At 44.7% G+C, this 15,064-nt stretch overlaps 1 long non-coding RNA gene and 2 other non-coding genes across 3 annotated transcripts; all 3 read right to left on the reverse strand.

The window, feature by feature from the left end:
* Positions 1 to 2,678: 2,678 nt before the first annotated feature.
* Positions 2,679 to 14,261, reverse strand: LOC147220322 (uncharacterized). The gene is made up of 3 exons (XR_015108051.1): positions 14,158 to 14,261; positions 12,800 to 12,945; positions 2,679 to 2,761 (listed from the first exon to the last, which is right to left on the reverse strand). It is a non-coding gene; the product is annotated as an uncharacterized LOC147220322 (long non-coding RNA).
* LOC147220323 (5S ribosomal RNA) lies at positions 12,169 to 12,287 on the reverse strand. The gene has a single exon (XR_015108485.1). It is a non-coding gene; the product is annotated as a 5S ribosomal RNA (ribosomal RNA).
* On the reverse strand, positions 13,477 to 13,640 carry LOC147220324 (U1 spliceosomal RNA). Its single transcript, XR_015108164.1, has one exon. It is a non-coding gene; the product is annotated as a U1 spliceosomal RNA (small nuclear RNA).
* Positions 14,262 to 15,064: the final 803 nt, after the last annotated feature.

A 15,064-nucleotide genomic window follows, 5' to 3' on the forward strand; every position in this document is an offset into this window, starting at 1 on the left:
CAGGATTTCTCGTGCCAGTCGTATCACCAGGTCTCTGTGCTTACATGGTGTTCCTGCTGATATAGTCCGTCCAGACCTGGACATTCCTGCCGATCCTATATGGCATAAACCATATAAATATTGGGAGTCTGTTCAGATCTCTCCTCTCTGACCTTTGAGCTCTATGAGTGCTCCCACCATGACCTGTAGTTCAGCTCTCTGGGCTGAAAGTTTCTCATCCTCTTCCAGCGTTTTCGCTTTAAACACCTGCCATGTTCCTTCTCTTCTCTCCACAATTGCGTAGCCTGCTCTCAATTCATACGTGCCACACATTGTGCCGTGGCAACAGCCATTGATGTACAGTACTCTTCTATCGCCTTGTAGCGAGTCAGCTCGGAGGTCGGTTCGGAACTTCACGTCTTGGCGCACAATTGGGGTGCACTTGTGCAATGGAAACAGCAAGATCTCATCTGCCAGCAGAACGTCAGGTGTTTGGAATGAGACGTTTGGCCTCAGCAATATTTTGCTTTGACACCTTAACGATGTCATGGAGAAGGCTGTGGACTCCAAGAACGCTTGCACCCCATGTGTTGTATACACTATTAATGGGTGATGCATTGTCATGTGTCACTGGGTAATGCATTGTCACTGCGACATTTCAGTGGGGTCCAATTTTGAGCTGTAGTACATCAACACTTCTTTTTGATCCTTTGCCTGTCCACTCCCTCTCTGGAAGTGGCTGTCAACGCCGTTCTTTTTCAGCAAACAAAAGGGTTTAGAGTAATCTGGCACGGCAAGGGCGATTGCTTGGCTAATCAGGCCTTTAATTTTTGATGAAATGCACCTCCATTTGTGTAGTCCACGAAAGGGGAGCTGGGAGGTTAGAGTATCCTGCCTTGGCCATCATCTGTCTCATGGGAGCCGTCTGGTCCACGAAATTAGGGATGTGGTGGCTGTGATAGTTCAGAAGTCCAAGAAATCCCATCATATCACGTACAGTTTCTGGCTTAGCATATTGCAGAATCGAGGTCATTTGGATGGTTGTAAGGGATAGCCCTGCTGGGGAAAGTAGGCGTCCGAGGAATACCACTGATTGACGCACACATTAAAGTCTTTTCCTAGACACCTTGTAGCCATGGGCCGCTAGGGGCAGTAGGATATTTCTGGTGGCTTCGAGACATTATTGGGGATTCGTAGCTGCAATTAGGATCTCATCGACATATTGGATGACCTCAACCTCATTAGGGATTTGTACGTCATCCAACAAAGCACGCAGGCAATGACTGAATATACCTGGAGAATTAGCCAAGCCCTGAGGGAGACGAGTGTACATATACTTGTTTCTGTAACACGTAAACGTGAGTTGGTCTCGGCTGTTGTCATGCAGTGGGATACAAAAAAGCATTGGATAAATCGAGCGCCTTAAACCATGTTTGAGCTGGCGTTATTGTGCCAAGAATAAGCAGTGGATTAGTAACGGCATCTAAAGCCGTCATACACTGAGCATTGACTTCCCTCAAGCCGTGTACCGTTCGCCAGAATCCATCGGGTTTTCTAACTGGCAGCAATGGGGTGTTTGATATCAAATTAGTGGGAAGCAACACACCAGCTTCTATCAAACCGGCTATGGTCTCACGGATGCCCTCTGCTGCATCTGATTTAAACGGATATTGTGGGTTATAATTATTTCTTGTTTAAATGCAAGCTTGAACGGCGGGGTGTTAATCAACCCTACATCAAAACTGCCCTTAGACCAGGAGGGTCAAACTCAAGTGGGCCGGAACATTGAAAAAATAGCATACTCAGCAATAGATAATCATAATGTCATATCTTTTCTCTGTTTCGGTGTGAAGAAGTACAAGGACATTTGGAAAATCTTGGAATTTAATGAACAATCCTTTTACAAAACATTTCATGAAACACCAAATATTTCCTTGGACAAACGTGTAATTTACTTTTATCATTCACATGTATGCATTGCAACTGATCCCACTGATCTTACAAAGGCACAAAACTTTAACAAGTAATTGGTATTGAAAAATATAGAAAAGAACTTCAAGATTAAATGAGACTTGTAAAGAAAGGGATTTCTAAACCATATACCAGTGGTGGGCTGTCAGGGCCTGCAAGGCCTTCTCTGCTGGCCTAAAAAAATACCTGAATCACAAACGTTAATTAAAATTTGTCCATGAATACTTATTAAATAATTCCAAACGGTCTGTTCACTTCCATTCATAGCTTTTCTCCTGGTTGTGCCGCTTCCAGACAAGCATTTTCATACTAAAGCTTTTAACCAAACACTTTTCAGCCATAATCTGTTGCTAGGCAGGGTCATAGTCAAAGGAGTCTGCCTGGGGGGGGGCCTGCACAATCGGTTCTGCAAGCCCTTTACGCAAAAAAAGTGTTGATGATGCTGTTGCTTCAACCAATCAGATTTTGAGCTGGCGTAGATTTTGAGGAGAAGCGTACTAGCGAGTTGTGAACAGAAATATAGTTGTGTTTGTTTAATTTGTTTTTTTTCAACCCACAATGGCTGCAGGAGGAGAAGAAACAGATTTAGTTACTAACATATTGTTAAAGTGATTTTCTTTTTGAAGAAAAGCTGGACATAGTAAAGAAAGGTCGGGCAACTCCTAGGCTCGTGAACCTGTCACAAACAGGAAAAGGATTTGTCCAACATTTCCAAGCCACGAACTACGACCGGTACCCCTGGGTCACAGGCTCCGAGGTACACTGCAAATTGTATTGCTGGGAGTGCTTGGAGACGAAGCGCAGGGATGATCTGTGCGACAGGATAATAGAACTTTATTTGAGGAAAGGAAGGAGGATGGATTTTGTCTACAAATCATCAGAATTTGAGTGAGTAAAATACTGCTATTTTCCTTAATAATACGGAAAGCTTATAAGGTTGGGTTTTTTGCATGTGTCGCATACATTTGCTATAAAGGCATTTATTGTGGCTTCTGTCCGTTTTTGTGGCTTCCGCCACGGGACACCTGAATGCCACAGGGGTATGTAGAAAGTCCATTAATTTTTGCAGCAGAAATTCAAAAGGTCATTGCTGATTTACGGCCTGAAGCAGGAAAAAACGCTGTGAAGAAAGCTCCTAAACCAAGAACAAAGAAAGAAATGGTGTCTGTCCTTGGTTTATGTAATTATTGTACAGCATTCATCGCAGAATTTGCAATCATCACCGCTTTTGAAAGTGGTATGTGAAAACCCATTGGCTATGAATGATGTTTTCTCACCTGGACACCAGAAGCAGATGGAGTGTTTGCGGAAATCAAACAACAACTTTGTAGTGTATCCGTACTTGCACATCTACACAACAAGAACCCATGTATCCTAACTGTGGACTGTAAACAGTCACACATGATGTTCTTACTCTTACAGAAATGTGGGGATAAATTTAGACCAGTAGCTTACCACTCAAAACAGTTGGACAGTGTCGCTAGGGCTTTCCCACCATATGTACAAGCAGTAGCAGCAGCCGCTCTAGCTGTAGAAAATTCGGCTGATGTAGTTCATCCATTTGAACTATCAATATCACATGCAGTTGATGTTCTCCTACTGCAAGCAAATTGTCTCAAATTGACAAATCAATTTTACAGCGGTGCTGCTAAGTCAACCACATCTTACCATCAAACAATGTACACAACTCAATCCAGCTACATTTTTACCTTTACCAATAGATGGCACACCTCATGATTGCATAACAGAAACATCACAAGTAGTTCTACCGAGACCAGATTTGCAAGACACACCACTACCTAATGGTTGTGTGTGGTTTGTAGAACAGATAATTTTTCAAAAGGAAATGCCCTTGCTGACAAAATAGCTAAGGAGACAGAAAAATACAGCATGCATGCTGAAACACTGGCTTCTACACTATCATTTCTGACAATTATGTACTAATGGGTGCACAAGAAAACTAGTCAGCTGCTGAAAGACAATTCCGGGAAGCAACAAACTTCTCTGGAATTTGGTGACAAATGCAAAACTGAACCTACCCAAATCATTATTTAGAGCAGCAGCTCTTTTGACTCATGGGCCTTCCCATGTGTCAACAGGAGGGCTGGAGGTACTTATGTCAAAACACTTCTACACCATTAACCTCAAGTTATGGATATTGACTTAAAGAGACATTGTTCTTATCATCCACAAACTGCAGGGTTAGTGGAAAGAACAAATGAAACAGTAAAAAACATACTAAGAAAATGTATGGAACATACAGGAAAGACATGGCACGAGTGCATATATATGATAAAAATGTCTATGCACATAGTTACCATTGTGAATGGTTTGACACCATTATAGATAATACATGGTGGACCATTCAGGTTACCGATGACACATCCAGACCTAGAGAAGGCCCACACAGAAGAAACTTAGTGGAATACATTAGAAATACACTAAGGCAACGAGATGTAACAGACACAAATGATCTGCCTGAATCTCAATCTGCTCCACAGGTGAAGGTCCGAGTTGGTGATTGGATCTTCGTGAAAGTCATAAAGAGAAGCTGTTGGAGTTCAGCACGCTGGGAAGGACCATTCCAAGTACTTCTGACCACGCCGACTGCAGTGAAAACTGCGGAACGATCCACTTGGATTCATAATCACACTGTAAGGTACTCCCTGTTGATCCTACTAACACTGGCTAGAGGGGAAGGCTGACTACAAAGGGGAGTAAGAAGGATAGTCTTACTCGTCTCAAGGCATCGGCTGCATTAGTGAAGAAACCACCAGATCCCTAACCGTTTAGGTTGGAAGGATCCAGGATGAGCCAGCCAAAACAGGAGCACCCAACCCAGCAGGAGAAGGCAGAGACAAACAATGACAAGTCTGATGAGTAAAGAAGGGCCTATCTCAAACTTATAAAGAACTATGAAATGAGAACAATGCTCCACATCGTGACAGTCTCTGGTGGCGATTGATAAATATAACAGCAGGAGACCAAACTGATTGTTATGTTTGTACTGTAATGCCAATATCAGTGTCTCCTAACCCGACTATACAACCTCATCCAATTAATGAACGTGAAACCTTGTCCATAATATGGGTGTATTCCCAAGGACTGAATCAGAGATTTTGAATTTTTCAGAATATAACAAATACCTCAGTCCTTCCCTTTCTGCCTTACAATCCATCAAATTGGCGATTGCCAGCTAATTATTCTATGGCAACCAACAGAGCTGTTATTGAGGGATTCATTCTAATTAAAATGAAAAAGACACCACCATTTTGCATGAAACGACAGTGTGGTAAAAAGGATCATTATCTGGGCCAACTTAAGTGTGCTAAATATGGAAACGGATAGACTAGTTAGGAAAACTTATGACTACTATAGTAATAGTATATGTGAGGTTGGAAAGTGGAGAATGGATGCGTGCGCCATGAATATGACTGCCCTCAAACCATTATTGGGTATTGAAACAAACCTCACCAAATTTGGTATTCCGCCATGGAGGATTTTCGCATTCCCACATAAATACGGTTATCCATGCCCAAAAACACATGTATGGATTTGTGGCAGATGAGCATTTCTGTATCTGCCCCAACACTGGTGTGGCACATGCAATTTGGGCCGATTAGGAAGCGCCATGACTTTTATACCAGAGCATAACATGACTCATGGCATACAGCCCATTAGGCCAGGGGTGGGCAATTATTTTTTTCCATGGGGCCACATAAGAAACATAAAATATTGTGGAGGGCCGGGCCAAAAGGCTGAACTCAATTCTGCATAATATTAATTGTATTTCTCTATAAAAAGCAGTAAATAGCACTGTTTTGACAAGCTGGCAAGAGTATATGTTAAAGTTAAGCAATGAAAAAATGAGGTTGCCTTACAAAAATTTATTCATTCAAATTTCTCAGCACAATGGTAGACAAAATTTTAACATTTTTTACTATTTGTGACTCATATTAGTGAACATTTTCAGTCACATTCACTTCAAAACACATTATGAGTTCCATATTGACTGTCACTGAAATGTGATTTTGAGAAAAAGTGTCCCAGTTCACTGTTATCTGGTGCCTTAACATGCCTACATTTGTGGTCTAACTACCTCATTTGGTGTTTTAAAGTTCTTCTTTCTTGTTCAGTGAGAGAAATCTAATCTCTGCTGGGCTTTAACGAGTGCATCTAAGTCAGGTTCAATGTCTGAAGTGGAGATGTGAAGCACAGCTGACAGATGATCATCAGTGAGAGAGGATCTATACCTGGATTTTGTAAACTTCATCATTGAAAATGTTTGTTCACAAATGTAGGTAGAGCCAAAGAGAACAAACATCTTCTGAGCATGTCTCCTAATGTTTGGAAAGTTCTCCTCCTTGAGAGAAGAGTAGAAATCCAGCAGAGATCCTGACTTAAAGTGCTCTGCCAGTACTACATCAGACTGCAGGTCGATGAGTTCCAGCTGAATATCACTGGGTGCATCATCCATACGGAAGCGAGAGGAAATCATGTGCGTTTCATCCTTCATTGTTCTAAGATCCTCAAATCGCCTTGAAAACTCACCATACAATGCTCCTCACATGGATGAGTACCTGCAGAGGTTATCAGCTGATGGTGTGACTTCTTTCAGGGTTTGCATGTGAGTGAGAGTGTTGCTCTCCTGTTGTCTTGAAAGAAACTGTATCTTTCTCATGAAAGCCTTCACCAGGCTGTGCATTTCATGCACAAAAAGGCCCTTGCCTTGCAGCTTGGTGTTCAGTTCATTCATCAGTGCAGTCACGTCAACAGCAAATGCAAATCTGCCATCCTGTCCTCATCTGCAAGCTCTGGGATGGCCTTGCCTTTTGTCTCACAAAACTCCTGGATTTCTGCTTTCAGATCCCAGACTCTTTTTAGCACTTTGCCCAGGCTGAGCCATCTCACAGAAGTGTGGTAGCCAATGTCACTGTGCTCACTCTCATGCTCCTCCAGAAGTGTTATAAACTGTCTGTGATTCAGTGCCCGCGCCCTGATGAAGTTAACTATTATAGTAACAACATCGATAACATGGTTAATTTTTAGCACTGATGTGCACAACACATGTTGGTGTAAAATGCAATGTAAAAATACCAATTTCTGATCAGGGTCAATTTCAGTCACTTTATCCTGCATGCGTTTTAAAAGTCCGACATTTTTCCCTGTAAGATTTGGACAACCGTCCTTGGTGACACCTGCCAGTCTGTCCCATTTCAGTCCCAACGTGTCCATACAAGCATTTACCTCAGTGAAGAGATCGCTCCCTGTCGTCATCCCTTTTAACGACCGCATTGCTGCCAGCTCCTCCGTAATCTTGAAGTCCGGCGCTATCCCACGGACAAATACGAGTAGCTGGGCTGTGTCGCGGACATCACAACTCTCGTTCAAAGCCAAGGAGAAAAAGTCAAAACTTGGCACTTCACGTTGCAGCTGTAGCTCCAGATTCCCCGCAATGTCCTCGATCCTTCTCGCCACAGTTCGCCTGGACAGCGGGACTTGCTCAAATGCCGCTTTTTTTTCAGGGCATATTAGTGCTGCAGAGTCTACCAAGCACTCTTTCACAAACTCCCCCTCTGCGAATGGCTTGCTGTTTTTGGCTATTTTGTGGGATATCACGAAGCTGGTCTTGGTTGCTGCATCCCTGGATGTATGAAGCTTGGTAAAAAAGTCTTGCTGCGTTTGCAGCTTAGCTAGCAAAGCTTCCGATGTCCGCGTTCTTTCGTCATCAGTCAGGTTTTTATATTTCTCTGCATGTTTCGTCTGGTAATGCCGACTCAAATTGTAGTCCTTAAACACGGCGATCTACTCCCCGCAAACTAAACACACAGCTTTACCTCCAACTTCAGTAAATAAATACTTAGCTGTCCAATTTTTGGTGAAAATCCTACATTCGGCATCTACCTTTCTTTTTTTAGCCTGAGCGGACATTTTCGAGGGTGAAAGTTGTCTTGTGATTCAATCGCGCGCATGTCTTGATATACGCATTACGTCATTATGTGCGTGAATTAAAAAAACAACAACTTCAGAATAAAAGCAGTGCAGCTTTAGCCCATGAATGAGGTGAAATTAGAAAGTATGTTTATTTTGTAATTTCCAATTAACCTTACACTGGCGGTCAGAGTCAACCAAAGGTATGTGGCCCGGGCCATACATTGCCCAGGTCTGTCATACAGGCCCGTCAGTGCCATCCCGCAGGCCGGATGTGGCCCGTGGGCCGTACAATGCCCAAGTCTGTTATACAAGGTATGCTCAGGCATTTCCTACAAAGGACCAAAAGTCAGTTACAGTTGCCAAAGTATTGTGGGAAAGTACTTTGTTCATTATGGACTACCCGCTAGAATACATTCAGACCAAGGAAGAGATTTTGAAAGCCGCCTTATAAAAGAACTCTTATCCATGCTTGGAGTAAGAAAGTCGCGCACCTCACCTTATCATCCGCAAGGTGATGCTCAACCAGAACATTTCAACAGAACACTTCTCTCAATGCTTGGAACTCTTGAAAATGTGCAGAAACAAAACTGGAGTCAACATATCAGTCAGTTAGTACATGCGTATAACTGCACTAAAAATTAGTCCACTGGATATTCCCCATACTACTTAATGTTCGGGCGCAATGCCAGATTGCCTGTTGACCTCTGTTTTGGTACAACTCTCGACGGTAATTCAGAGACGTCGCACCTACGGTATGTGGACAAAATGAGAAAAGAACTCCAAAAAGCTTACCATTTAGCTGCAGAGTGTGCAACCAAGAGCCATCTGAGAAACAAAACCTGTTATGATCAACCAGTAAGAGACCAACCTCTAAAAAAAGGAGACCGAGTCCTCGTAAGAAATGTTGGCCTCACTGGGAAACATAAACTACAAGATAGATGGAAATCCACACCCTATATTGTGATTAAAAAGTTTTCCAACTTACCTGTAGACAGAGTCAAACCCGAACAAGGAACTGGAAGTGTCAAAACTCAACACAGAGACCACCTTCTACAAATTGGTTATCTTGTCAGGATTCCCGATAACTCTGAACAAACTAAAAGAGTCAGAACACCAGTTACCAGGAGACAACATACTCTAAGACATCAAACACATCACCAAAATGATCAGACATCTGACATCTCTTCAAACTCTGAATCTGAGTATGAGTGTGTCTACGAGTGCCCAACCTATGATAAGGTCAGGAAACCACTGTCCATACCAGACCGAACCACCCCAGAGCATACTCCCTTTGAAAATTTCCCCTCATCTGAGAGTGAACCGGAGGTGGAGAAAGTACATTCTGTCAGTTCACAGGAAGAGGAATATCAGTCCTCCAACGAGGACGCAGATACTAATGATACAGCTGAAGACACTAATGTGGAGTTGAGAACTCAAACGAGCCCTAGAAGCAGAAAGTCAATGCGTGAAGTAAAACCAGTGATCCGCTTGACCTATGATAAACCTGGAACTCAAGCTGGGGAACCTGTGACTATTGTGCACCAGAGCATGGTCATTCACTTGAACCTCAGTGCCAGAGGAAACCCTGATCTTGTGAAACATCCTAAAACATGCCCCTACAGATCTAAGTCTAAACAGTACAGTTAGATGAGGACATCTACACCTTTTAGAAGGGGGAGGATGTAGCCCGTCTAAAATTTCATTACAGACCATACAGGCTAAAATGTAAAGATGTTTTAACATTTAAGTAAAATTAAATAAGACTGAAATGGCTGTAAAACATTTCATATTTCATGTTTAAAATGTGTTCATAAATGGTTAAAAACAAGGTTTAATCTTATCTAAGGTTTTTGTCATTTATTTGGGAATCGTGCTTTTAATCGCCACAAGCTTGTGTGAAACGTACAGCTCAACATGTGCTTTTGTTTGCATCCGAACTTGTTAAGTGTCAGTATGGTATTTTCTTGAATTGTATTGGTTGATGTACACTTAGTGTCCAATTCCATGCGTGAGGGCGGGATCTGAATGAGGAAGGCAATAGAACATCTAGGCGCGAGGCATTCGACTGCTGCGTTTGCCGAGGGAAGTTTGTGAAGCTAAGCTGAAAGGAGAATGGTCATAAAACATTGTGGATGCAGAGTCTACGTTGCTGTTTTCGACTATTTAACCCTGTGATGAGTGAGTACTCGATGTATATGATTTTTATGCTTAGACGATATGTTTAAGTGCACATATGCGATGCTAATCGAGCGTTAGCATTGTTAGCATTTTACCGCGAGTTAATTTCATACTCTGTATGTAAAGTATATGAGCTTGGAATTGGAGACCTTTGATGCTCAGTGGACCGAGAGGAATTCTCTGGACGTTTCTGCTGAGGCTTAACCGATGAGTTTCACCGAGTGCACTTCGTGATGCCGTGATGCCAAGTCATTGCTAACCCGTTTGCCGAGAGGGAATCGCATGGTGATGGACAACATTTGACTATCCATTGCTTCGACACCAAAAGGATTAGTGAGTACATCAAAGCACATGCATTTTATTTTGGGGCTTGTGAACAAGTGAAACGGACATTTTCTGTTTTTCTGGTCCAACGATCCCGAGCATCGAATCAGGCCTACCACGATTGAACTTTCTGAGAAAAACAAAAAGGACTTTAAGGTTATGGTTTTTGAACTGGACTGAACTTGAAGGGATGTACATGGTTTTTGAATATGTTTATGTAGTTGCAAAGCGACAAAATCTCAAATGAACGCACTACCAATTTTATTTCATTTTTCTTTCTTTTAATTTTGTGAAACTAAACTTTAAATTTGTACTTAAAGAGATCTGTGTTTGTCTTAATTCATATTTTATCCTTAGGAGAGGGAGGCACCGCTATAATCAAAAAGCATAAATAAGTTTAAGTTATCAAAGAATTAGGTATTATTGTTTCTCCTATTTACCATTACAAATTTCATCTAAGTAACGTTCCCAGGGCCGTAACCATTGTACTATCACTACATTAACTGAGAGGTTGGGTGCTACACTGCTCTAACCATAAATCATCACACACTCTCTACCTTAGGCTACAGCCTAAGGCTAAAGCCTAAGGTAAAGAGGGATCTATCAAAGGCCATACCAGGACTCGTATGCACGGCGGGACAGTTAATGACAAGAGAAAGAGAAAATTAAATAAAATACACATGGAAAAAGGAAGAGTACTACAGATGCAGTATTTGCGCCGAGAATGCTCATAAAGAAGTACAGAGAAGGCCCGTGGGAGCCCCATTGCCTTTTTGTACACCTTGAAAAGTCGTACGACAGGTTGCCAAGAGAGAAGCTCTGGTATCCTATGGCAGAGAAGTGTGTTACACTGGTGCAGGACATGTATGCTAGCTGGGAGACAGTGGTGCGGTGTGCTGTAAGACGGGACCAGAGAAGTTCAAGGTGGAAGCGGGACTCTGTTGGGGATAGGCCCTGAGCCCCTTCTTGTTCCCAACGGTGACGGATGAGGGTAGACGTGAATCTCCACGGACCGTGACCTTTGCAGATGCCGTTGTGATCTGCAGTGAGAGCAGAACACAGGTGGAGGTCAAGATAAGATAAGATAAGACCTCCGTCTCGCCCCGGAGACGGAGGTCCCCGTGGAGGCCGATGTTCCTGCTTTACAAAAAAAAAACATGGCTGATGCATCTTCCGCATCTGCCCGGTCACGTGGTGCACGGCCCCACGACAGGACGCCAAAGCATCAAAGTAAACCCAGGACTTCAACAACCAGACTCCTAGGAATCTGATGAATGAATGGGGAAAAATGAAAGAGAGCCAAGGGTAGAAGCGCTGATTACTGGCGATCGCAAAAGGAGAAGAGACAAGTGTAAAAAGAAGCGAGGAGGGCATCGAAGAGGATGAGGAGTTCAAAGGCAGTGGGTCCCGATGACGTAGCGTACAGGTGGAGGCATGGAAGTGTCTAGGAGAGCCAGCGGTACGGAGGTCAGCGGCTGGATTATTCAACAGCGAGAGGCACAAACGAGAGAAAAAGAAATTCAGCACACATGGAGAAATACTGTAAGGGGATGACGAGAAAGGCGGCGAGCGACGGACGGAGGCAGGCGGCGAGACAACGGAAAGTGACCGAAGAAGGTAAGGCGGGGAACTATGACTGAGCGAGCGCGTGTGGCGCCGGGCTTCACGGTGACTCCGGTGGGACAGACACAAGGGAATGAGCGGCGTGTGTCCGTGTGTGAAATGTTGGCGCTCTTGGGAGACAGCGCCCCCTGCTGGGGACAGAGAGGACGAACATAAAAAAGCTTACAGCACCTGGTATTCCCAGGCAGTCTCCCATCCAAGTACTAACCAGGCCCGACCCTGCTTGGCTTCCGAGATCAGACGAGATCGGGCGTGTTCAGGGTGGTATGGCCGTAAACGAGAGATGACCGCGCGGAAGGGCATTTTATAAGCAGCCGTCCACCTCCTTTCATTTCCACATCTGCCAGGAGCTCCTTCTATTTAGTCGCCATGATTACAGCCAGTGGCGCCCAAGGCTACTCTAACCAAAAATCATCAGACACTCTTTATCTTCGGCTGCAGCCTCAGGTAAAGGGGGAGCTGCCAAAGGCCATACCAGGACTGGTATGTACGGCGGGACAGTTCATGACAAGAGAAAGAGAAAATTAAATAAAATACACATGGAAAAAGGGAAGAGTACCACAGATGCAGTATTTGCGCCCAGAATGCTCATAGACAAGTACAGAGGGGGCCGGCGGGAGCCGCATTGCCTTTTTGTACACCTCGAAAAGGCGTACGACAGGTTGCCAAGAGAGGAGCTCTGGTATCCCAATGAGGAAGTCTGGAGCGGCAGAGAAGTGTGTTACACTGGTGCAGGACATGTATGCTAGCTGGGAGACAGTGGTGCGTGCGGTGTGCTGTAAGACGGTACCAGAGAAATTCAAGGTGGAAGCGGGACTCCATCGGGGATAGGCCCTGAGCCCCTTCTTGTTCGCAATGGTGACGGACGGGCGGGCAGACGGATGAGGGTAGACATGAATCTCCATGGACCGTGACCTTCGCAGATGCCGTTGTGATCTGTAGTGAGAGCAGAAAACAGGTGGAGGTCGAGATAAGATAAGATAAGATAAGATAAGATAAGATAAGATAAGATAAGAACAACTTTATTAATCCCGAAGGAAACTGTTGTGCCAGAGTTCCAGAAAATATAACAGTAATAAATAATAAAAGGCAGAATTAGAAATCAAAATAAACTATAAACTGTAAAGTGTCTCGGTGAAACTATAGAGAGGTGGGGGTATGCTCTGGAAAGGAGAGGAACGAAAGTTAGTCGCAGCAAGACAGCATACATGTGTGGGGATGAGAGGAACTCGGGTGGAACGGTGAGGCTACAGGGAGTGGAGATCAAGAAGCAGGAGCATTTCAGGGACTTGGACACTCTGGATTGTTTTCTGGCCCGATCGTAAATCCACGCTTTCGCGGTGCACCTGCCATGTGCAACGACAACTCCCTGGTTGGGTCACAGCCCGGCCAGGGAGGGTGGACGCGCGCGACCATAAACAGTGAACCCGGCCTCCAGCGACACAGACTTGCTCTTGAACAGCACGACAGGGGAGAGCGCGGACGCAGTCCCCCACTACCAGAAATTATGCAGTCGAGATTCCCACATTTGGGGAATTCGCAGGGGTCAGCACAGCCGCAGTGCAATGGCTGAGCCTCGCCCTGGGTGAACCACCTTCTTGATCACGGTATCTCCCCTGCCAGGTAAGTATGAGTCGCACGCATCCCGCGCACGGACCGCTTTCACACGCACGCCGTTCTCAGTCGGGGGGGAACCCACGCGGACTCTTCCGGGAGCTCACACGCGATCCCTCTCGCGCGCGCACACACACACACACACACACACACACACACACACACACACACACGCACGCGCACACACGCACACACACACTCCGTCAAAAAACCGTCAACTCTGAGTTCTGACGGGCCGGGACGCCGAAAACGACACGGACGCTTCAATTTTCACGAAGAAGTCAGAGGACAACCGGAACACGTTCCGTCCGTCCTCCTGATGCCGCGAGGGGTTTCTGCCGCTCTACGGCCGGGAGAACTTCCCCCTGAGCCCAGTCTGACACAGTCTATCGGGGGCAATCCATCCCTTTCAAATGCGATCCATTTAGGCTCAGTTCTGGTCCATAGTGGGATTTTATCGGGCTGCACGGGGCGAATGGTAGGGACAGGGTTTCAGGCAGACACGCTCTTGTGTCGCTATCTACCGCTCCCTACCGGCAGAAACAACGGGGACAGTGTCGCTGGTCCCGCAGGGCACAGACAAGATCTGGATCCCGTGTGTGTTGGTTACGTATGACGTTGTTGGAGGCCACGGCAACCTTGACATCGGACACAAAAGCGGGGGGTGCACCGTTCCCAGAGATACTGCAATACCAAGAGAGGAATGGAGAGAAGTTCTGACACACTGTTGATGAATCAGGTCCAAGTCCAGTCACCCAGCAGCCCAGGAGTCTCCTTCTGTGCGCCGGTCTGCTCCAAGACCTCCAACATCATCCCCGTCTGCAGGAAAACAAAGAACCACAGGACCCTGGGTACAGATCTTCCATCCTGGCTCTGTAGGAGTGACTGACGTCCTCTGAGCACCTTGTTGTTCTGTCTTACCTGAGATCCAACACCGACCCGCCCTGGACCCCCTGCTGTTCACCTAGAGTGAGCAGGACCAGAGGAGATGCCGTGATAATGAGCACTGTTGTGCAACTTGAAAGTCCTAGAAAGTGACATCTGGACATCTGGAGCTCATCTGAATATAAACCACAGTGGGTAAAAACACAAACACATAAGCTGCACTTGTCTGTAAACTGCAGGTGTTCACATTGTAACGAGATATTTACACATTAACCCTTTTTTTTTAAACTTTTAATTAGATACATACTGTTAACATTTGCAAATATGTCCTGGAAAAGCAGTGCCTGTAACACGGCTGATGGAAAATGTTCATAATGAATAAAACAAGGAAAAGTTCATCCATTTTTTATCCCCACTTTGTCCCAATCCGAGTCATTTTTGGCTTTGAACATTTCACTCTCTGTTGCTATTCAACTATGAGAGACAGTGCTGGGGTTAAAGAGATTTAATAAATTAACTGGTAAATTCTTCAGTAAAATAAGTATTTGGTTACCAA

The sequence above is a fragment of the Fistularia commersonii genome, chromosome 24 (genome assembly GCF_037954325.1).
Source record: "Fistularia commersonii isolate RoL2024-O1a breed Wild chromosome 24, RoL_Fcom_v1.0, whole genome shotgun sequence".
In the NCBI taxonomy this organism is placed as follows: domain Eukaryota; kingdom Metazoa; phylum Chordata; class Actinopteri; order Syngnathiformes; family Fistulariidae; genus Fistularia; species Fistularia commersonii.